Source organism: Balaenoptera ricei, chromosome 4, assembly GCF_028023285.1.
Source record: "Balaenoptera ricei isolate mBalRic1 chromosome 4, mBalRic1.hap2, whole genome shotgun sequence".
Classification (NCBI taxonomy): Eukaryota; Metazoa; Chordata; class Mammalia; order Artiodactyla; family Balaenopteridae; genus Balaenoptera; species Balaenoptera ricei.
The window spans coordinates 24,537,266-24,562,975 of NC_082642.1; the positions used below are offsets into that span (position 1 = coordinate 24,537,266).

At 38.7% G+C, this 25,710-nt stretch overlaps 1 protein-coding gene across 5 annotated transcripts in view; it reads right to left on the reverse strand.

The window, feature by feature from the left end:
* TMEM108 (transmembrane protein 108) overlaps positions 1-25,710 on the reverse strand; it is a 362,221-nt gene that overhangs the window by 217,439 nt on the left and 119,072 nt on the right. The window contains exon 1 of one of the 5 annotated variants that reach the window (XM_059921926.1): positions 18,803-18,869. The exons of the other annotated variants lie outside the window; for them this stretch is intronic. The gene's annotated coding sequence lies outside the window, so the exon portion shown is untranslated. Of the gene's footprint in view, positions 1-18,802; positions 18,870-25,710 lie in introns of those variants that run through there. 5 annotated transcript variants of the gene reach the window in all.

The following is a 25,710-nucleotide window of genomic DNA, read 5'->3' on the forward strand; positions in this document are numbered from 1 at the left end:
CATATGATACCAGCAGTGTCTTCATGGAAGATAATTAAAAAAAAAAAAAACTGATGCCCTTAGAAACAAAAGGACAATACCACCATCTCAGCAAAACCAGGCGCCCTGGTTCCAAAGTTATCCTATGCATTTCTCAACTGCCCCAAGAAAAACAGCTATTATTACAGACTTCAATTACTGCTTTTAAAGATTCCCTGAAAACAAAAGCAGTAGCCATAAACTTTTCAGGCAATGTACACCCCACAAGCATAATTTAATTATAGCACATGAGGTTTAGTTTTATAACCCGGGGAAACATTTGGCTAGGAATTCAAACAGGCCATGTCATGGCTTCTGCTCATTTTAAAAGACCATGAGTATTTTTAAAATTAGGAAAACATAGGCAAATGTTAGATTCTGCACTTTCTTCTAGAGTGAAATTACATATAAACTGTGGCCCACATCCTTCCAAGACCTAGTCCTTGAGGACACTGTTCTACAGTTTACTGTATGAGCATAGTTGGGAAAACTGTGCCCTGTTTGCTTAAAAATCACCTACCAAAGACCTAACTCATCCTCAGAGGAAAGCATGGTTGAGAAATACCTTAAAACAAAAAACAAAAAACAACAACCAACTGACAAACCAGCATGCACTGGATATTTACTGGGTATATTTCAATAATTTTCCATTTTTCTCAATCAGTTTCTGTTCATTTGTTTATCCATTCATTAAAGGATACATTTTAAGAGAATTATATGTGGAACCAAGGAAGTTACAAAAAGTTAATTTTTGTAGTGTTTATATAAAAACTGGGGCAACATATGTATTTGAAAGAACAGAATTCCTAATTAAGATATAAGTAAGTGAATTGTGGCCCTGTGGAGTTTGTAAATGCAGGTGCTGAAGAAATGCAAAGCAAGAAAAATACAGGAGAAAACTATAAAAACTTTTAATTTTGAAATAATTTTAGATTTACAGAAGAGTTGCAAAGATAGTACTGAGTTCCTGTATACCATTCACCCAACTTCCCCTAATGCTAACATCTTATACAACCACTGTATAATTATAAACTAAGCAATTAACATTGGAACAATATTACTGACTAAACTACAACTTCATTTGAATTTCCCTGTTTTTTTTTTTTTTTCACTAATGTCCTTGAAGGAGTTCCGAACATGGCACTCCAAAATATGCCACTTTGGCATATTGATTATTATGAACTAAAGGCACTTGAGAAAGAGCAGATGCAGGAAGGGCTCTCTGACCTCTCCTTTTCTACCTAAAAACAGGCCATAAAATTTCTTAGAAAGGTGCCCTTCTGTACCAGGAAGAAAAGAACATCCTTATCCCTAGAGACTGGGAATCAGTGTTGAAATGGATCTGTAGAAATAAACTTACTAAAATGACTTTTATCTTCCACTGGTTTCCCTCCCACCCCATTTATGTCCTATTGCCTTCCCCATAATTTACTGCCCCCAAACCCAAACCCCTTTGACTTGTCATTTCTTCACAAATCTACCATTTCTTTGTCTAAAAGGTATAAAAGCTTCCTGCTCTGGTCACTTCTTCAAGGTCTTCATTCTCTTGTGAAGGCCCCCACGTATAGGCAAAAATTTAGTAAAAGGTGTATGCTTTTCTTCTGTTAATAATCTTAGGTCAGTGTAGTTCTTAAGCCCAGCCAGAGATCCTAAGAGGGTAAAGGAGAATTTTTCCTCTCCTGTATCCTCTTTCTGTTCCTGGCTCCAAATCAGGATCCCACATTGCATTTAGCCTCCTTAGCCTCCTTCAATCCATTGCAGTTTCTCAGTCTTTCCTTGCCTTCACTCTTTCATGACCTTGATACTTTTGAAGAGTACTGGTCAGGTATTTTGTAGAATGCACCTTGATTTGGGGCTGTGAATTGTGGGGAAGAATACCACAGAGGTGAAGTATTCTTTTCATCATGTCATATCAGGGTGTACATGATGTCAATGTGATTTAGTCCTGGTGGTATTTACCTTGATCACCTGGTTAAGGTGGTGTCTGCCAGGTTTCTCCACTGGAAAATTACTAATGTTCCCTTTCCATTCTCTACTCATAAGACATGAGTCACTAAGCCCAGCTCACTCCAGGGGACAGGAATCAAGCTTCACTTACTGGAGGAAGAACTCTCAAAGAATTTGTCAACATATGTTAAAACCACCACAGTAATAACTATTTTGGGAAAGATACTTTGAATCTATGCAAATATACCATTTCTCAAAGTTTTACCCTAAATTTAGTATCCATTGATGGATCTTGCCTGTAGCAATTTACTGTGGTATTCTAATGATGATTTTCTATTTCTCTCTCTATTTCCTAAATTTAATAATTAGACGTCTTTTGGAAAGAATATCCCCTCTCCCCATTTATTTATTTATATTAGTATGGTATCATTGATATTTATTTTCTTCTTTGGATTATACAATACTATATTATTTTGTTGCTAAAATTGCTCCAGCTTTGGCCTTTAGAGATTCTTTTAGATTAGCTTCTGTGTCTTTTTAACATGGTCTCATTTTTTTTTCCTTGAGCATTTCCTTTCTTTCTGGCATTACAAGATGCTCTAGGTTCATCTGGTATTTTCCTCTACCAGCCCTAGTTTCAGCCATTTCCCCAAGGAGCACTGGTTCATTTTACTAGAAAATGGTACTTAGAAACCAAGATCTGGGCATTAAGTATGTTCATTGCTACAGGGGTATTACTGTCCCTAGGCCCTCTCAGAGAACAGAGCTAGAAAATATAGGTATGTATATTAACCTATGTCTATATAGATAACTCAATTACCATATGTACATTAAAATAAACATGAGTTCATATTGTTATATCCAACTTTAATCCAACAACAATGGATTCATTCAAGCATTCACAGCAGGAAAGTTTCTAATCAGGGAAAGGTTTTAATCAAAGAAAGATTTCTCAAAACAGGTGAGTCTCAGGCCAGGCTGAGAAGTAAAAACAATGAAATGGTCATTAATTGAGTTTCTTTGAATAAAATCTTCTCAGCAGGTGGTAGTAGATCATATTGAGTACATTTTATAGATCAGAAAAGTGAGGCTCCAGAGAGGTCAAGCTACTTGGCCAGTATCTAACATACTGGTAAGAGGTAAGCCTTCTCCTCCCTGTGGGATGTTCATAACTTGGAGTAAATCAGAGGGGAGGAGACGGAGCACTACAGGCCAGGGAAATACAGTGTGTGAAGACAGAGAGGAGCATGCACTGGGCTGGCAGGGCACCAGCCTGTTTGAGACAGAGCACGGGGTTTCCACTCCCAGTACAGTGCAGCATAGTTAGGATTTACTCAGGGGCTGAAGGGAATTCCACACCTAAACCCTGTTTCTGCTTCTCTCTCTACCCCTGCTTCCTTGTCTGGAAAGCAATTTACAACATTTTTTTACCATACCAGGCAATAATAAAAGGCAAAGGAATGAAAATATGAATGTAAACTCTTCTGCCTCATAAGCAGTTTTGTTTCTGGGGCTGTTCTGAGGATAAAATAATGCAATTGAAAATGAGCTTTATAAACACAGGCATTCTTTTATAACAGGTCTAGATGAATATAATGTACTTTAATATCATGGGAAGTATTAATTGACTATATTAGTATACAAAATCTGGAAATGAGATAAATTCAAAAGATCCCATTGAAAAAAAAAATGACTAAAGCAAGATATGTTTCTAGTACTTTTAACATATCAAGTAGCTTGTGATAGTAATTCCAGACGTTGAGCTTCTTTTAAATTCAGCCCTCGTATATGAACTCCCAGAAGATAAGCTCATGGCTCAGCAACAGTTTTGGACTTCCAAGAGGCCAGAGGCCACGGGCATGAGTGCCACATACTTGTTTCTTTTATCTGTATAGTTTTTCGCTACCTCTGGCACACATGACAAGTTATCAGCATGGGAAGAGAGGCAGTATAGTACGGATTAAAAGCACAGAAGCTGAAGCCAGATCACCTGTATTCAAATCCTGTTTATTCAACTTATTATTTGTATTTGTATAACTTCTCCATGCCTCAGTCCCCTTGTATGTAATCAAGAAAATGACAACGTAATACAACTAGGGCTGTTGTGAAAATAAATGAATTGACATATGTAAAGCATTTAGAACAGTGCCTGGAGCATGGTGAAAGCTTAGTAAGTATTAGCTATAATTATACTCCACTAATAATCTTATCAGGTAGAGTTCCTAATTGAGGGAACATGGGTTGTTGGTTCAAAGTACTGGAAGATATTTTATTATCCTAATTAATCACATGAGGAGAGAGAGATGAAGAGTAGGATCACACTGAGTACATGTAAAGTCCATTTCTTAGAACTAAACTACATGTCCAGGATGTGATTTTTAAGGAGCTCCAGGGAAATATGGAGTGTGAGACTCTGTTTCAGGGCAGCAGCTCCCTGGCCCAGCCTCCCTCCCTCTACTTCCCAACACATGCCTCCACCCCGAGCAGGGCAGTGTTCTCACAGTTTCCCAACAAACATACTCACCCTTACTCACCAGCTGAACTGCCCTCCCATCTCCCCTACACATGTTAAATGCCATCCAGCCTTAAATGCTACTTCCATTCTGGCTCCTCTTCAGCACATTTCCTCATGTCAGCCAATCTCGACCTCTGTTTTTAACTCTTTTCATATATATGCTGAGAAGCACCCCATTCCAAACATAATTTCTACCACATTATACATGTATATTAGATGTGTGTACACCCAACTGGATTGTGAATTCCTTGAGAACAGAGCCATGTCTTACACAGGCTTCTTTTACAGCCTTCAGCAGTGGTTCTCAACTAGGGACGATTTTGTCCTCAGATACCATTTGGTAATATCTGGAGACATTTTTGATTACACAACAGGGGAACTGAGGTGCTCCTTGCATCTAGAGGGTAGAGACCAGAGATGCTGCAAAACAACCTACAATGCACAGGACAGCCTGCCCTCCCTCGTAACAAAGAATTATCTGGTTCAAAATATTCATTGTACCAAGGTTGAGAAACTTCTGCCCAACAGTATCCAGGATAATGGAAAAATAAGATTCATTCAAATTTCATGATTTTTTCTATAATATCTCAATGAGCTAAGCACTGACTCAACTTCCATTCCAGGGTCATATCCACTAACCTGGGGTTCCTTATCACCAGCAATAATGATCATAAAAACAAGAGGGAATATTTTGTCTTTATATTGTTTGGGGCTTGTGGTCACCTAAGTAGCACCAGCAGCAGTGATTATTCAATTCTCACTATGAATAAAGACAACGACATCTCCTTGGCATTGAGAAGACGATCCTATAGGTCAGTCCTTGTCTCCAATCTCAGCCCAGCTATAGGGTCTGAAGGCCTTTTACCAGCAGTCTCAGTCCAGTTTAGATACCTGGATATTAGCATCCTGTTACCTGGGAAGGGCAGGGTCTGAGATTGATTTTATTGCTCTCGCCCAGGTATATCTATGGGGACTAGAGAGGACTCCAGGGCACCCACTTACCCACCTCATTGCAGTTTTTTCTTACCAACCACCAGACTTGCTTAGTCCCCATGAATGAGCTTCAGCTCTAGATTCTTAAGTGAGTTCCAGTTCAACCCCAAAATTCAGGTCCTTACCCTCTACCTCTGACTCTCAGCAGGCTCAGCTAGCCAGGAGATGGGCTCTGTTTCTAGAACTTCAGTCACTGGCTGTGAGCCTGTTTCAACCACAATGGCCTGCTGGCACCAGATCTTTGGAAATAGCCTGACCATTAGAGAGATCTGTGCCTGCTTCCCTCAACAGTTTAAACCACCTGCCCTCAAGGTCCTCCTGGATATCAACTTTTCCCTTATAGATGGCATGATTTTAGCCTTTATTTTAAATAATTTAGATTCCATAAGATTTGAGCAGCAGCACTATGGTTGGGTAAGCTGGATCCTTTAAGTGAACCTCCACAGTGAGTGCCTCCCTCTCCCCTAATCTACTGTGATAGTCACAGCCTGTTTCACTACTGAAGCGGGGAGTTCAAGATGGCACATGCAAAATTTTGGGAGGGTGAGGAGGGACATAGCACAAATACTCTGAAAAGTTTAATAGCACAATACATAATGATTATAGAAAACAAAAGAAATGAATTAAGACAAGTTGCTATCTCATTCTCAGAGCTTTATTTCATTTGAATTTGCTGTCTCCTGGTACTGTGATGTGTTTCCATCACTCAAATGTGATTATAGCTCAAGACTTCTTATGCAGTGCAGAAAATAGATGGGAATAAATGAAAGAAATAGACTGAGTAAAGAGCAACCAATTTTGTACTTAATTTCTATTTTGTAAGGGTGTTTTTAAGACTCTTTACCACCCCTTAACTGCTCAGACTTTTCTTTCAAAAACAAAAAACTTAAAAACTTGTCAGAGTTATTAAGTACAAAACTGCCCAGCTAATAATATTTTTTTGAATCAACCTAGCCTCTGAATTTAAAAATTCACAGGTATTCTATCTTTCACAAGATAATGCCTATTGACATGATCTTTCAAGTTACCAGTAGATCATCAGGTAATATACAAAACTGATTGCTTGCATTAAATTAGTATGGTTTATGGCCAAGTCATGAAAAACTGCACCTTTAGGGCTCATAGAGATAACTGAAGGGACTCAGATGTTTACAACTGGAGTGTACATGCACTAATTTCAAGTCATATAACTAATTTCAAGTCATATATAATTTCAAGTCAATAGGTTTTGAAGAAAATTATATAAATACATGAAGAAAAGGTGGGATTTCTGGAATGCTTGAGTGAGGAGCTCAGCAAATCTTTGCCCCCAAAAGCAATGATAAACCTGGACAAATTTGTTGAAAACAACCAAATTTGTTGAAACTTGTTAAAACAACAAAAATCAGAGTGGAAATAAATGAAATAGAGACTAAAAAGACAATAGAAAAGATTAATGAAACTAAGAGCTGTTTTTTTAAAAAAATGTCCCATCAAACAGAAGTCCAGGACCAGACGGCTTCACTGGTGAATTCCACCAAACATTTAAAGGAGACTTAATACCAATCTCTCTCAAACTCTTCCAAAAAATGGAAGAGAAGGAATTGCATCCAAACTCATTTTATGAGGCCAGCATTACACTAATACCAAAATCAGACAAGGACACAAGAAAATTAGAGACCGATATCCTGATGAACATAAATGTAAAAATCCTTAACAAAATATTAGCAAATTGAATTCAACAATACATTAAGAGGATCATATACCATGATCAAGTGGTATTTATTCCAGGGATGCAAGGATGGTTCAATACCCACAATTCAATCAATGTAATTCACATTAAGAAACTGAAGGATACAAATCAGATGATCATCTTAATAGTTGCAGAAAAAGCATTTGACAAATGTAACATCCATTCATGATAAAAACTCTCGACAAAGCGGGTATAGAAGGAATGTACCTCAACATAAAAAAAGGCTATATATGAAAAACCCACAGCTAACATCATACTCAATTGTGAAAAGCTGAAAGCTTTTCCTATAAGATTAGGAACAAGACAAAGATGCCCATTCTTGCCACTTTTATTCAACATATTATTGGAAGACCTAGCCATAGCAATCAAACAAGAAAAAGAAATTAAAGGCATTCATGTCAGAAAGGAAGAAGTAAAACTTGTCTCTATTTGCAGATGACATGATATTATGTATAGAAAACCCTAAACTCCACCAAAAACCTGTTAGAGATAATGAATAAATTCAGTAAAGTCGCAGGATACAAAATCAATACACAAAAATCTATTGTGTTTCTACAAACTAATAAACTTTCAGAAAGAGGAATTTTTAACAAGTCCTACTTACAATTGCATCAAAAAGAATAAAATACCTAGGAATAAATTTCACCAAGGAGGTGAAAGACCTATACGCTGAAAACCCTAAGACATTAAAGAATACAGAAATAAATAGATAGTCCGTACTCATGGACTGGAAGAATATTAAATGTTCATACTACCCAAAGCAATATAAAGATTCAGGGCAATCCCTATCAAATTTCCAACGGCATTTTTCACAGGAATAGAACAAACAGTCCTAAAATTTGTATGGAACCATAAAAGACCCGAAATAGTTAAGGCAATCTTGAGAAATAAGAACAAAGCTGGCGACATCACATTTCCTGATTTCGAACTATACTACAAAGCTATAGTAATCAAAACAGTGTAATGGCATAAAAACAGACACACAGACCAATGGAACAGAATTGGGAGCCCAGAAAAAAAAACATGCCTATGTGGTCAATTAATTCATGACAAAGGAGGCAAGAATATACAATGGGGAAATAACAGGCACTTCAATAAATGATCTTGGAAAAACTGGACAGCCACATGCAAAAGAATGAAACAGGACCACTGTCTTACACCATACACAAAATGAATTAAAGACTTAAATGTAAGGCCTGAAACAATAAAACTAGAAGAAAACATAGTGGGTAAGCTCCTAGACATTGGTCTTGGCAATGGTTTTTTGGATTTGACACCAAAAGCAAAGGCAACAAAAGCAAAAATAAACAAGTGGGACTACAGAAGACCAAAATGCTTCTGCATAGCAACCATAAACAAAATAAAAGGCAACATACTGAATGGGAGAAAATATTTGCAGATCATACCTTATAAGGGGCTAATATCCAAAAAGTATAAAGAACTCATATAAATCAGTATCAAAAGACAAATAATCTGATTTAAAAATGGGCAGATCTGAATAGACATTTTTCCAAAGAAGACATACAGATAGCCAACAGATACATGAAAAAATGCTTAACATCACTAATCATAAGGGAAATGAAAATCAAAACCACAATGAGGCATCACCTCACACTGTTAAAATGGCTATCATCAAAAGACAAGAAATAACAAGCATTGGCAAGGATGTGCATTGTTGGTGGGAATGTTAATTGGTGCAGCCACGATAAAAAACAATGTGAAGATTGCTCAAAAAACTAAAAATAGAACTACCATATAATCCAGCAGTTCCACTTCTGAGTATTTATCTGAAGATAATGAAAACACTAATTTAAAAAGATATCTGCATTTCCATGTTCATTGCAGCATTATTTACAATAGCCAAGGCATAGAAATAACCTAAGTGTCCACTGATGGATGAATGCATAAAGAAATCGTGATACACACGCACACTCACAATGGAATATTATTCAGCCATAAAAAAAGAAATCTTGCCATTTGTGACAACATGGATAGACCTTGAGGGCATTATGCTAAGTGAAATTCGAGAAAGACAAATACTGTAAGATCCCTCACGTATGGAATCTAAAGAAAAAAATGAACTCATGAATTCAGAGAACAGATTTGTGGTTACCAAAGGCAGGGTATGCGTGTGGGGTAGGGATGGGAGAAATGAGTCATGGTGATGAAAAGGTATAAACTTCCAGGTATAAGATAAATAAGTTCTGGGGATGTAATGTACAGCATGGTGACTATAGTTAACAATACCCTATCGTATATTTGAAAGTAGCTAAGAAAGTAAATCTTAAAAACTCCATTACAAGAAAAAAAATATAACTATGTATGGTGATGAATGTTAAATAAACATTGTGGTAATCATTTCAAAATATATACATGTATCAAATTATGTTGTATACCTGAAACGAATACAATGTTATATGTCAATTATATCTCAATAAAAAAATAAAAACAAAACTACCATTTAAAAATTCTGGAAACTGACCAAAGGCATACAACTAATTAAAGGTTTACTCAAGAAAACCTACTGAGTCTCAGTAAGAAGGGATTCTGTGACATTTTAGCCAGAGATTGCTCCTATCCCTTGCCCTCTCCTACCGAAGCTTCATTACCTGAAAATTCTACCCAAGCCTCAGTAGATGGAGAGGGCTGTGGGAACTGGCAGTTCTGCTTCCCTGCTGCAGGGGTCTGACTTTATTTGGAGCAGAGCATGGAAAAATTCCTGCCTGGGCACTGTTGGAAACAATAGTTATCTCAGTGGCAAACAATCAGGAAAGGTTAACATCATGAGTAGCCTGAGGTCTTGATACTGGTTGGGACAAGCATAAAATGGCAGACAAGCCAGAAATTTAATAAGGAGATCCAGGGAAGGAAACAACCAAAGAGAGACTGGCCAGGAGCCCCCTTAACTCTGATGGTCTGGAAAGTTGTGCATGCTCAGCAGAGTCCAGACAGGGCTCCAACGAGCTACTTGCTACTTGTCCTTGACTGATTTTCCCCTAGTCATTCATTGTGTGTCTAGCGCATCAACTGATAACTAAACTCATTTATACCCACCCACTGTGGTCACAAATTATACAACATTACAGACCATCTGCATTGTCTCCTTTATTACACAGGTGGTAAAACCAAAGCCTCTGAGCAGTTTAAGAACATGAGTTTCTAAAAAGTTAGTAGACAATCAGCTGAGGTTAGTACAAATGGCTCCTTAGGGCTTTGCAGAAATTTATTTACCTGCAAAAAGTTGGCATACAATTAAAAGCTGGTGAGGTAAGTTCAGTCTACCTGTATCAAATATACATAAAGATCTTCCTCAATCTTTATCCTTCATTTAGTCTCCCTTCCCTTTGTTTTATTCTTTTCTCTTGAGAATTCTTTTGAAGGAAAAGAGACTAGTAGGGGTTCCTCAGGAGTCACTCCTTGTGGGCTCTCAAACAGGTGATAAACTCTGCACTGGAAAATGGATCATATCTGTCCTATGAATGATGATCTCTCTCATGGTCATTGCTCTTAACTGATCCTCTTACCTTCTGTTTCATGTTGTCGTAACTCCTGACTCCTGGTTCTAGCTCTTCATTTCATGTGTTTTGTGGGTGACAAGCCATGCTAAAAATACTGCAGTCTTTTGGTTGGGTACCTGTAATTCTCAGGGAAAATGACTATGACATAGATATATGCTCCAGTTCCAACTCTCATCTCAAAACTATTAAGTATTAACATTTTCACCTTTATAACACAGCCTCTCTCCATAATAAAAGGCTATCCATGCATGTCCTCAAGCTTTCTTATTGTAAATGCTGCTTATTCAAGCAAGTGATTATAAGTTCTCTTGAAGACAACAGAACATTCCATGTGCATTAAAGGCTCTGTTTCCCCAAAGCTTGGTAGAATGCAGGAAGCTACTTCAGTTTGGTGCCAAGGAAACCTGCTCCCAAAACAACCCTTATATGTTCCTGTTGTTCCTGATAGCTTGACATTTGGTTCATCCTTGGCATTTAGTCAAGTTTAAATTGCTAGGAAAAATAAGGAATAAATCCCTGTGTTTATACAGCTGACATCTTTGCTGCTCAGAGATTTGTATAATCTGTCTTTGTGATAAGGACAGTCAGAAATTTTAATAGTTTAAACATCACTGACAAATAGCCTAATGGGCATTCAAGAAAGAGTACAAAGGAAAGAATACAGTAGGGCTGGTATTGCACTGTGGACCAAGCCCCTTATTCAGGTTTTTTCCTATTTTTGTTACTTGAAAACAGCATCTAGGGATAAAAGGCTGGAACCTGGGGCAGGTATAGAGGGATGGTATCTCTATCAAGGGAAAACACCTGGGTGAGACTAATTTATCACAGAAACCACATCTGTTCTCTCAAATGAGAAAAAGTAAATACCAAAACATGCCCAGAGGCAGTGTTGTGTGAATTTTCCCACTAATTGTACCTGGATTCGAACTGTGGCCACTGTGTATCTGCTCAGTGACCTTGGACAGTTTCCTTACTCTCTCAGCTTCTCTGAGTTTCCTTAACTGCACAATTGATTAAATGAGATAATTTAGGTAAAATTTAGGTAAATTAGATAAAACACTTCGTATGTGCTCACCTATGTCACCAACTTTCTGCCTTACCAATGCCATCCAGAGGCAGGTGCTAATAGTGACAGATCCATCTCAATGCAGATACAGGAATCTATATTTGTAGTTTTTGACAGCAACAACAAAAATTATAGGAATCATTCTGTAATTTAACAACTCAAATTCTTTTTTTTTTCCAGCCAGGATGAAATGAATAACTTTTACTTTTCCTCCTGAGTCACTTCTAAAAGATAAGATATTTTAACAGCAGCTGATCCACACATCAGGATCCCATGGATCAGCCACCACCACCAACATAAAAAGGCTAGGAATATTTCAGATGGTGATGCTGCCAGATGGAGTACAGCTAACCAAACATAACAGTTTATAACACATGTTTTTTCCCCCCCCAAATTCCCTGGCCAGCTCCCTCCTCTGCCAAGCAATGTCTGGATGTGATGGGGCCCTCTGCATGCCTGAGTCCAGAGCACTCCATTATGACACCAGGTGGAAGGCAAGGTGTCGCTCAGGTTCTGGACTGACACACCACACCTGCTATTAAAGCTACTTACCACCCTGGCAGGGAGAAGCTCTTTTCAACTCTCAGCAGTGCCTACTGCAATCATTATGTATAAGTGACGAGTAAGTCACTGAATCACTGTGATGACTCATGCATCGAAAAGAAAGCCCCCATCTGAGCTCATAGGCCAGGCAGCAATCTACAGGGGGAGAATCTGATCTTGCCAGCTAAAAACAGCAGGTAGGAAGCATAAGCCTTGCAAATACTTCTTTTAATTAAATGAAGGATTTTTTCCCTTCCCTCTTCCCTTGCTCTGAGTCTGTCTTCTTTCCATTCCTTCCTGTCTTACCATATGCTCTTAGACACTCTGGGTCACATCTGCCAGCCTGTGGACAGTGCTAAGATTAAAAATAGACCCCTGACAAGAGGTCCCATCAGCCAAGAGCAAGCACTGCGCAGCAGCAATCATTTTGCAAAGAGCAGTGAAGGCAGTTCTACATTTCAAATTCCTGACCTAAAATTTAACTGAAATCCAATTATTATTTAATTATATGTTATTTATGGCTGAAAACAGACCCTTTGCATCCTGAAGTAGAGATCTATATTCTAACTCAGGAAGCAAAAGAAGGAAAAACAGTAATGAGCAGAACCACCAGATAAAATCAGAAAATGTTGCTGAGTTCTCAGCACAGAGATATCCCTAATATATTAAACACTGATTCTTCTAAAACCAACTCACCATCTGTCCTGAAAACATCAAATGCTTTATGTTACAAACTAACCTCATCCTCTCCCTGCAGTGGCATTTCACCACACCCCCAACATGCACACCACCTCCCATGCTCTCAATCCTGCTAGCCCTCTAGATTATAGTCCTTGAAGTGTATCCTCTAATCTCTCTGCTTCAAATCTGCTATTCAGATTTTTACCTTGTCAATGTCTTTTAAAATTTCATTTCTCCTCTTCATTACCTTTGCTTTGCCTTGGATTAGTTACCCAGCCTCCTCCCCGCGGATGACTACTGCACCCATGGCTCACCATGCAGTCATACATTTCACTCCTAAATAATGCATCTAGTCATGTCACCCCACTGCTTTAAACCCCCCCCCAACTTTCTGTTGCCTTCAGTTTGGCATTTAAGGCTCTCCACAACCCACTAGCTAGTTAGCTAACCTCTCTAGCTCCACCTGGCACCAACCCACTCCTAAGCTCCAGCCTGTTGCGCTGATGAATGTTCCGTGAACACACCCATAGCCCTCCACCTCCTTTCCTGAGATGTTCCCCACACCCCTGGTCCTTATACTTAGCCTCCCCTCTCTGTGCTTGCAACACATTGTCCTAATCTCGAATTTGTACTTAGTTACACTGAAATTATATACTTTATGGAAGTGTTTCTTATTCATCTCTGTATCATTGACATGTAGTTTAGAGTTCACTATTAAAAAAAAAAAACTCACTAAAAGAAATTCTAAAGGAGATACTTCAGAAAGAAGGAAAATGACTGCAGATGAAAACTTCAAAATGGAAGAAAGTAATGAGGGAAAATCTCGACAAACAGATGGATAAAACCAAGCAAACTTTATTTAAAACTATAAGAAAAATCTGTAATTTGTGGAAGAAGAATAGGGAAGCTGAAGAGAGGTAAGTCTTTGAATTTTGGAGCATGAGTGGTAACATACTCATTAAATAGAAACTTTAATTTAGAGTATGTCTGCTGAAGCAGCAAGAACAGCTACTAAGGGAGTAGACATAAAGCATAGAACCTCCAAAGAAGTAGGCAGAAAAGCTGGAATGGGAAAAAAATTATCATTTCAGAAGGTAGCAAGAAGAAAGGGGGGAAAAATAGAAAACATTCACCAATAAAAGTACATAAAATAGCGAGACAGAAATAAATTTAAATATATCATTAACCGCAATAAATGCAAAAGACCCCACTTTCTAATTAAAGGTAAATATTTTTAAACTGAATAAATAAAAATCTAGCTATATGTTGCCTGTAAAAGACACACTTAAAACATGGAACAACACACAAACACAAGAATTATAAACCTGCATGTATCTATTAATATTACCTGAAAACATGCAAAGCAAAAACTGACATGGTAACTAGAGAAATGGACAAATCACCAGAGAGAGAAATTGCAATATAATTCTCCTAGTAATTGACAGCTTCAGCAGACAAAAATCAGTCAGGATAGATAAGATTTAAACAATAAAGTGAATATCACAATAAAGTGAGTCACATGAATTTTTTTGATTCCTAGGGCATATAAAAGTTACATTTATACTATACTGTAGTCTAAGTGTGTAATAACATTATGCCTAAAAAAAATGTACATATCTTAATTTTAAAATACTTTATTGTTAAAAAATGCTACCATCATCTGAGCCTTCAGCGAGTCCTAATCTGTTTGCAGGCAGAGGGTCTTCCCTCGATGTCGGTGGCTGCTGCCTGATCAGGGTGGGGGCTGCTGAAGGCTGGGGTGGCCATGGCAATTTCTTCCTTCTATTTTACTTTTTTGGCTGCACTGCATGGCTTGTGGCATCTTAGTTCCCAGACCAGGGATCGCACCCAGGCCCTCGGCAGTGAAAGCGTGGAGTCCTAACCACTGGACCGCCAGGGAATTCCCGGCAATTTCTTAAAATGAGACAACAATGAAGCTTACTGCATTGATCGACTAGTCCGTTCACAATTTCTCTGTAGCATGTAATGCTGTTTGACAGCATTTTACCCACATAACTTTCAAAACTGAAGTCAATCCTCACAAACACTGCTCCTACTTTATCAACTAAGTTTATATAATATAAATCCTTTGATATCATTTCAACAATTTTCAGGGCATGTTCACCAGGAGTAGATTCCATCTCAAGAAACCACTCACTCTCTTTGCTCAACCGTAAGAAGCAACTCCTCATCTGTTAAAGTTTTATCATGAGATTTGCAGCAAGTCAGTCACATCTTCAGATTCCACTTCTAATTCTAGTTCTCGTGCTATTTCCACCATATCTGCAGTTACTTCCTCTAATGAAGTCTTGAACCCCTCATAGTCATCCATTAGGATTGGAATCAGCTTCTTCCAAACTCCTGTACTGTTGATATTTTTACCTCTTCCCATGAATCACAAATGTTCTTAATGGCATCCAGAATGCTGAGTCCTCTTCAGAAGGTTTTCCATTTATTTTGCCCAGCTCTATCATAGGAATCATTATCTATGGTAGGGATAGCTTTATGAAATGTATTTCTTAAATAATAAGACCTGAAATTACTCCTTGATTCATGGGCTACAGACTGGATAATGTATTAGCAGGTATGGAAACATTAATCTCACTGTACATCACCATCAGAACTCTTGGGTGACAAGGTACATTGTCAATGAACAGTCATATTTTGAAAGGAATCTTTTTTTCTTTTTCCTGAGAGTAGGTCTCAACAGTGGGCTTAAAATATTCACTAAAACATGTCACTTAAATATTCACTAAAACATGCAATGCAAGTCACCACCTGCATTGCATTAGCCCCTAACAAGAGAGTCAGCCTGTCCTTTGAAGCTTTGAAGCCAGGCATTGACTTCTCCTCTCTAGCTATGAAAGTCCTAGATGGCATCTTCTTCCAATAGAAGGCCCCAAAACAATTTTGGTGCCCCAAAACAATTACAATAGTAACATGAAAGATCACAGATCACCATAACAAACATAATAATAATTTAAAAGTTTGAAATATTGCCCGAATTAGCAAAATGTGACACAGAGACACCAGCTGAGCAAATGCTGTTGGAAAAATGCCAATAGACTTGCTTGACACAGGGTTGCCACAAACCTTCAATTTGTAAAAAACGCAATACCTGTGAAGTGCAATAAAGTGAAGCACAATAAAATGAGTATGCCTGTAGTGAGATTTAGCAAATGTGACTTTCACAAAATGAATACATAAAAATCAACTGCATGTTCATACTTGGCAATAATCAGAATGACCTCATTAACAACAGCAACAAAAATATAAAGTACCTAGGAATACAGTTGACCCTTGAGCAACACGAGGGCCAGGGGCATTGACCCCTGAGCAGTCAAAAATCCAAATATAACTTCACAGTCGGCCCTCTGTATCCACAGTTCCACATCTTCAAATTCAACCAACTGCAGATTGTGTAGTATTGGAGCACATATTTATTGGAAAAAATCCACAGATAAGTGGACCTGTACAGTTCAAACCCATGGTGCTCAAGGGTCAACTGTAAAACTGACAAAAGATGTACAAGTTTTTTATATAAAGTATTTTTAATTGAAGTGAAAAGCACTGAATGAAGATCCAAACAAATAAAGGATTTTACTATAGATATGGTAATACTATAAAGGAAAGAAAGGGGATGATTAACACAAAAGTCAAGATGGTTTGCCCTCCAGGGGATAAGGAAGGTGATAGTTTACTTCTTAATTTGGATGGTGTGTACACAAGTATTCATGTTTCTAGTTCTTTAAACCGTACATATAAATTTTATATTCTCTTTAATATGGATGAAATATTTTACAGTTTTAAAAAAGGTCTAGAACAAACTTAGTCCAATTAATGCAAAAAGTACATAAGTCTGTTGTGTGCCACACCACAGCGTTCCCACATTTTACAAGTAGCGCTTGAGAGAAGATACTAATTTTGTAAACTTTGAGAAGTGTGTCTTGAATAATCATTTCATCTCCCAAAGAGGAGGCAGCAGATGTTATAAAATTCTAGAATAAACCCCTTCAGGAAACATTCAGTTTTAAGTGTAACTGTCTCTACTTTTTAGTTTTAAATGGAAAGGCTTCTATGCAAAGGTGTTTATATAAATATTCGGCTGTTTACCTCTGCGCGCAAGGCAGAAAAGCAGAAATATGATGACAATTCAGGAACATTCAACAGGCATAGGCTCAACAATGATGGAAAATTTAGGGAGAGTAACCTATCTACCTCATTAGCCTAATCCATTCATGTTTTACAAGTAATTTGTTTCTAATGGTAGAGAGAGCACCAAAATTTTGCAGATGATTTACTTTTTTGAAGAGTGTGAATTATGGTGGGTTGCATTATAGGGAAATAAATTATATTTCATTTGCATACCAATATGCTCCCTTGGGTGGGTGAGAAATGCCCAGAGATACATCTGGCTTAGGCATCAGCATATAACCCATAGCCTGGCTTATCTGTGTAGCAGACTGTATTTTCCAAAAAAGGCTACTGCAGTATTTCTTGTTCCACATGCTCTTCCAGAAACTTTCCACTCCCCTATCAAGAGATGGAATCTATTTCCCTTCCCATTGAACCTGACCGGCCTTTGTAACTGCTTCAATGAACAGAATGCACTGTAGGGATGATGTGTGATCTCCTAGGGTGGGTCATAAAAGATAAGGTTCCTGCCTGACTTCCTCTCTTGGGTCATGTGCTTTGAGAGCACTGAGCTAGCACAGAAGAAGTCTGGCTACCCTGCAGCAGTCATGCTGCAGAGACCACAAAGAAATAGAGATGCCAGAGCAGCCCAGCTGTTCTAGTCTTCCCAGCCCAGGCTTCAGACATATGAGTGAGTGAGCTTCAGATGATTAAAGCCTCCAAGCCAATGCAGCTGATGCTGAGTGGAGCAGAGGTGAACAGTCCATGTTGAGCCCTCCCCAAATTGCAGATCTGTGAGCAAAATAAATATAGTTGTTGCTTTAAGACGCTAACTTTGTTGTGCAGCACTAGATAACTGTTGTCATTCATAAACTATGGGAAGGACATTGAATGAAAATGTCATCCTCTCATGTACCCAAAGGATAAAAGACTGAGAACCACCAACCCAAACAACATGCCTTCTTAAAAACCAAAATGATGGTACGATATTTTACCCAAAAAGTAGCAAGCACCACCACTGAAAGTTAAATCTGATTTAGGATTACCACTGATCTTTTGCCACTGATCAATGATTCTGATTAGTGGGTATCTTTATAAACCTATTATTTTAAAAAAATTCTTTAATATTTTTGCTTTCAGTATCTTCAAAGGATCTCTGAGATGCAGGTTAACAACCTCTGCTTATAAATGAAATTTACTCCATTACTGTATCTCCCTTTCATTTTGGTCTATTTATGTTGGTATCTTCAGCACAGCATCAGGTGTCCTCCTCAAACTCAATGGAACCAAAGTGAAATCACTGCTATTGGATGTTAGTGGAATTAGTAGAAAGTAATCAGATTTTAGAGCCAAATAAAATCCTTGTTCACTTACTGTGTGACTCTAGACAAGCTACATAACTCTTCTGAGTACTTTTACTGACTTGTAAAATGGAAATAATACCTGTCTTGTAGGGTGGTTATAGAATTAAATGAGCCAATATATAGAAATATTTAGCATACTTCGTACAACTAATAGGAAATCAGTAAGTTTCCTTTCCTTAACACCTCTGTTTGGTTTCTTTTTAAAACTGAATGCCAGCCTAAAGGAGTATAAAGCCCCTGCATTTGCCTGCTAAAAGTGCCATCCAGAGAAAGTCAGGCTCAGCTGCCTACCTGTGAGTGCTGCTCCAACACTTGGAAGTAGGCCTCCAGCCCACACCGGGAACTTGAACAGGAGCACTTCACTGTGGCCCTCTGTTCTGCTTTGCTTTGTTTTAGTTGTTGTTTAAATGGTAAATATTTGAGCAAATTTAACTCTGCATTCCAGCTGCTTTTTCCTTTATTATCATGCATCTTCAGCAACAAAGAACTGATATATATCTTTTCATTTAGAAGTCACTGGGGGACTTTATGCCACAGAGATGCCTGAACTGAATTACTGAAGGTGGCAAAAAACAGGTAACCCAGGGGTTTTAGAGGTTTTGGCCAGTAACCTCAAAATATGAGCAGACAAAATGATGTTATGGGGAAAGACAGAACAAGCTACCCTTCTGGATATCTTCATCTGGTTCATGCTCAGCCTCTAAGTGCAAGATGAAGCTCCTGGGGTACACAAAGCACATGACTGAGAACCAGAAACCTGCCTCCCAATTGCTACATGATCTCAGGAAGTGACTTTGCAGGCCTCTGGTTCTTCATCTGGGAAGCTGTGGAATTAGCCGAGATGACCAAAACATGTGATAGCTGACAGGTGCCTCAAGACCACCTGGTCTAACACTCTCACTTGACAGGTGAGAAGTGAGGCCCAGAGCAAGCCAATGGCTTTCCTGATGTCACACCTCTCACAGCTCATAGACTAGGGACTGGCTTCCAAGGTTTTCCTGCTGTCACAGATAATCATTCCACAAAGTCCTATTTAAAAATTATTTGATTCTGATGGTAATGAGGAAGGGGCACAATGTGCATTCCTACTCAAAACAGTTCAAAATGACTCAACAGGCTGAATTTCTGAGTTACCTTTCTTGCCTAGGAAGGACTCATTACTGTCTTGGATAACACATTATTTCCTCGTCTGGAAAGGCTCTGTAAGTAGTTTTCACTTTATACGTTCCAGAACATGAAGGGTGAATTTCAACAGTATCATCGATAATGTCCCTTTAAAGTGGCAGGTACCCAATAGGAACTGATGAACTCTGTGCTCTATAACCTCCTGGTGATGGGGTCTATCAGGCTATGTGCCAAACAAGGTTCAGACCCAAGCAAGGTGCTGGGCAAAATATTCTGGCAAGACTAAAGGGGGGTCTTTATCTTCCAAGTCATTACCTACCTACCCCCTATCTACATATTTCTTAATTCCTCCTGCCTAGGGAAAAAGAGAGGTTCTTAAAGGTTAACAGGTCTAACCACAGGTGACCATACTGAAGAACCCTGATTTGCCCAAAGAAAAATACTTGCATGGGTAGAGGGGAGAGTGAAGTTTCCTGGCCCAGCCACTCTAGAAGTCTGGAGCAAGGGGCAGAGGAGGAAAAGTTCCTCATTCCTTATTCAAATTAACATAAATCAAACACTACGACCTTAATTAAGAACTAAACTGGAATTTGAACATTTGAATCCTTCACTAAAACAAAAATTAGAGCCAAATGTGGAGAATGAAACAATGAGAAAGATAAAGGAGGGCCTATAACCAGGAAATACACTGATGTAATGGAAACGAGCCAGCATGGAGGACAAGCCCAGAGGAGGCTGAGTGAGGCATGCTGTCAATGTTGGCATGTTTTTATCTGTTGGAAAGACAATATGGGTATGTCTGGGAGAAGGGTGGAGAAAGTAGGGTCAACCAGACAGACAACTCCTTGCCAGGCAGGTTCTAATATACTGATAGTTTGAATGGAAATTTCCTTTTAAGAACGTAAACTCTTTGTAGTTCCATGTTTATGAAGTGAGATTCTCTCTCCATTACAGTTCTCAGACAGGTCTCACAATCTGAGGTATGTGGGAGTAAAGAAAGGAAGCTGGAGAAAAACAGTCCTCTCTATCCAGTATGGCAGCCACTACTAGCCAAGGCTACTGAGTGCTTGAAACATGGCCAGGGACACAGAGGGACTGATTCTATTTTAAATTTTACTTAACTTTAGTTAAATTAAATTTAGAAATAGACATGATTCAGTTAATGGAAAATTGATATGCATGTTTGGAATGACTTGGGTATGTGAATCCACCTTTTCAACTGTAAATTTTAATCTAAATATAGATCATATGTTTTCTGTGAAAATTTACTGTTCAAATTTAGATGTGCTATAAGTGAAAAATGTACACTGGATTTCAAGACTTAATATGAGAAAAATGCAAAATATCTCATTAATAATTATATTAATTACTGTTAAAAATGGTAATTTCAGTATACATTTGGTTAAATATATTAAAATTAATTTAACCTGTTTCCTTTTTTTTTTTTTAATAAATTTATTTATTCTTTTTTTTTTTTTTTTTGGCTGTGTTGGGTCTTCATTGCTGTGCATGGGCTTTCTCTAGTTGAGGCAAGCAGTGGCTACTCTTCATGCAGTGCACAGGCTTCTCATTGTTGTGGCTTCTCTCGTTGCAGAGCACGGTCTCTAGAGTGCAGGCTCAGTGGTTGTGGCGCACGGGCTTAGTTGCTCCGCGGCATGTGGGATCTTCCTGGGCCACGGATTGAACCCGTGTCCCCTGCATTGTCAGGTGGATTCTTAACCACTGCGCCACCAGGGAAGCCCATCCTTTTACTCTTAAGTGGCTAGTAGTAGATTTAAAATTACGTAGAAGGCTCATATTTGAGGTTCACATTATATTTTTATTAGATAGTGCTGCTTAGATTCTAGAAGGTCTAGATAAGAATATCATTTTTTAAAAAACATCATAACCAGTAGATATTTTGGCTTCTTTGTCAAGATCAAACTAGGGAAAGGTTATACCGTCTGAAGAGTCCAAAGATAGTCTTTTTTTTTTTAAGAGATATGCCCCTTCCTTCCTTCCTTTCCTTTCCTCTTCCTTCCTTCCTTCCTTCCTCCCTCCCTCCCTTCCTCTCTTTCTTTCTTTTTGGCTGCGCGTGGGCTTTCTCTAGTTGCAGTGCGGGGTGGGGCTACTCTTCATTGCGGTGCACGGGCTTCTCATTGCAGTGGGTTCTCTTGTTGCGGAGCACCGACTCTAGGAGCGTGGGCTTCAGTAGTTGCAGTGCACAGGCTCTAGGATGTGTGGGCTTCAGTAATTGTGGCATGCAGGCTCAGCAGTTGTGGCTCGCAGGCTCTAGAGCGCAGGCTCAGTAGTTGCGGCACACCGGCTTAGTTGCTCCACAGCATGTGGGATCTTCCCAGACCAGGGATCAAACCTGTGTCCCCTGCATTGGCAGGCGAATTCTTAACCACTGCGCCACCAGGGAAGTCCAAAGATAGTCTTTCTAATTACACTCTCCCAGTAAATTAAAATTTGACATTTGGTTTACAATCCTCAGATTAATTTGTGTCAATCAACCAGTATCTGATCAATTAAAGTAAAAACGACACTAAAATTGCAGACCAAGACACTGACGAAGGGAGTGAGCTCTGAAACAGAACAGTAACCCCTAATGTGGGTCGTATGGCAGCCTTTGTATTTATGCGTCTCTATAATTCAAATATTTGATAATAAATATCACGTTCTATTATTCTTCTTTTATATGACCCAAAAAAGAAACCACATTAAAAGTAAAGAAACAACTACATATAATCCCAATATATATACATACATATATTCTAAAGAAGAAACTACTTTAAATACCCTCTGAACACAAAAATCAAATATATGGCAAATGATAATAATTATATATACTTCACATGAACAAGAAAAACTTCATCAGCTAAAGAAAGTTCCCCTTAAGATTTTAACCTAAAAAAACCCCAGAAGATCTTTGACCTAAATCACTATGACAAACTAAGCCTATCAGATCGCTAGTGGGAAGCAGCCGCATAGCACAGGGAGATCAGCTCGGTGCTTTGTGACCACCTAGAGGGGTGGGATAGGGAGGGTGGGAGGGAGGGAGATGCAAGAGGGAAGAGATATGGGGACATATGTATATGTATAACTGATTCACTTTGTTATAAAGCAGAAACTGACACACCATTGTAAAGCAATTATACTCTAATAAAGATGTTTAAAAAAAAAAGATACAGGCAAAAAAAAAAACACACAAAAAACTAAGCCTATCATTATCATCATAGGAACCTCGGGATCTTCTACCACCCCCAGAAATTGTATTCAATGACAGCAGCATCCATGCTCACAACATTCCAGAGAGGCAAGGATTAGCTCTCACATCCATTTTAAGAGCTGGTAACTGATCAATCACAGAGAAGTTAAATAGTACATTCAAGGTTCAACAGTTGAAAAAGCTAAAAGCTGTGATTTCTGCTTGGACCCTGAGCTGTCATTCTGGAAGCTGCCACCAGATGTGTAAGGTGCTTATTAATGGAGCAGTAAGCTCATCTCAGAGGGTCTCTTTAAGGTTTGATACCAGTAGCACACAACTTGGTCAATTGTGCTTTTTCTCCCCCTATAAAAACAGAACTTAATATAGCAGCATAATTAAATAACAAATCTTTAATCACTACCTTTGTTTTATGAATTAAAGATATAATATTTACAAAAATTAAAAAATACCTTCAAATTAAGTATCTCTTCCCACTAAATTTCACTATTTTAAATCTACATCGAATTTAAACCTGGGTTTATTCCAGACTCTAATCAGAATTCTCCCTGAATTAATTCTAGATTGCAATTTCTCCAAGTCTCAGATCTTCAGAATAGCATAGAAGTTCATCACATAATTTTCCTGAGTTAAACTATTCTTACTCCTCCTGCCTGATTTTAGCTTCAGAAGCCATTAGTTTCACAGGGCATCTAGGGTCTCATCTGCTGGGGCCGTCCTCCCTTCACAGGATGTACCATCCTTCTACCTTTCCCACACCCTTAGCCTTAAAGAACGTTTTCTGGGTTTAGCCCCTTCCTCCCCATGGCTTACCTCTGCTCCACTGCCCACTCTGGGCCCCCATTCCCAAGCAGAAAGAACCATAGATGCAGCCGTCTTGCTCTCTCCACTCTGTGGTCTTGTTCCAATCAGGGAAACATTCCTATGGCAACCAACATGCCCCACCATCTCACTCCCCTTCCTTGAAAGTTCCCTATTTGCATGGCAGACGTTTGGCAAGGACACTGAATTACTTTAACTTGCCTAGCAACTACCAGCTTCTTCCAACCTCTCTAAAGGGGCTTACTTTTTTCTTCTTTATCTTTCAGAACACACGCAGGGGCTGGCGGGTTGGCTGTGGAAAGAGCAGCTGCCAAGTCAGCTTCGCCGGGTACTGGCCTGGAGCACACACAGCTGTTGGGCAAACTGCAGCCTCCTCTTGCCCCAGGGATTGTACCCACAGGCTCAAGGCGATGGCCCAAGAGTGGGCAGCTCTAAGGCGTTCACTCTGGGCTAGATCTAGGGAAATTTCAATTCTTAGAGAACCGGAGATCTTGCTCATCCTCAGCTATAAGAATTGAATTACCAGTACATTTGCCTCCATTCAGAAAACCAGGTTTATCCATCCATTATGTTGTGCACTTAGGACCCTCAGGTATTTTAACTTACAGATTATATTGTACTCATTTAGGTAATTTTGGTATCAGAAACCAACGTGGTTCCAAAATGACTGATCCATACTTTCCCCCTCAGCGAATTCTGAAGAAATAGTTGGTATCTATTACTTTCTCTGAGAACCCATAGAGGTGAAGGACAAAGAGGTTTCAACAGTGAATAAACTGTGTTTCTCCTGCCTTTGTGCTGTTCTGCTGATAAAATTCTGTGCTTGCCTGGTAACGCTTCAGAACAGAGGGCAACAGTGGATCCTAGCTCCTGAAAGCAACTGACAAGATCATCACGTCAGATCCTGGAGGAAAACAAAAGCTACTGCCTTCCACAAGGAAAGCAAGGCCACTGATGCAGAATGGGGGAGTTGCCAATTTAGGCCAGGAATAGAACAAAAAGTTGACCCTGGTAGGGGCTTTTTATTCACTTTCATGACTTGACAAGGACAATTTTTATCCCGAGATCCTATTTTAGTGAAGACACATAGTAAGTACTCAGTGAGCATTTACTGAAGTGAAACATATTATACACTGTTGGTGAAAGTATAAATTGATACAGTAATTCTGGAGGACAATTTGCACTGTTTAGTGACACTAAAAATGCACACACTTTCACTAGTAATTCCCCTGCTTTGAATGTATCCTACAAATATATTTACCAAAAAATGTGAAAAGATATGTCCAAAGATATTTATTGCAGCATTGTTTGCAACAGGATAAATCTGGAAACAACCCAAATGCTGATAAAGAGAAGGTAAGTTAAATTATGACATGCCATGACAACGGAATACTATATAGCCATTAAAGTGAGGTAGATCTATATGTACTGATATGGGCAGATATCTAAGATATATTGCTAAGAAAAACATATTTCACAACAGAATCCATATACATTTCCATATATACATATGTAAGTATACATGTGTGTTATGTTTATATATGTATGTATATGTATTTATGTATATTTATGTGTGTGTGTGTGTGTGTGTGTGTGTGTAGATAAAGAGAACATTAGATCAGACCAGAGCCTCCCATCAAGCCTCTTAGATAGCCTCAACCACCAGAGAGCAGACAGCAGAAGCAAGAAATAATACAATCCTGCAGCCTGTGGAACAAAAACACATTCACAGAAAGATAGACAAGATGAAAAGGCAGAGGGCTATATACCAGATGAAGGAACAAGAAAAAAACCCAGAAAAACAACTAAATGAAGTGGAGATAGGCAACCTTCCAGAAAAAAAATTCAGAATAATGATAGTGAAGATGATCCAGGACCTCAGAATAAGAATGGAGGCAAAGATCGAGAAGATGCAAGAAATGTTTAACAAAGACCTAGAAGAATTAAAGAACAAACAAACAGAGATGAACAATACAATAACTGAAATGAAAACTACACTAGAAGGAATCAATAGCAGAATAACTGAGGCAGAAGAACGGATAAG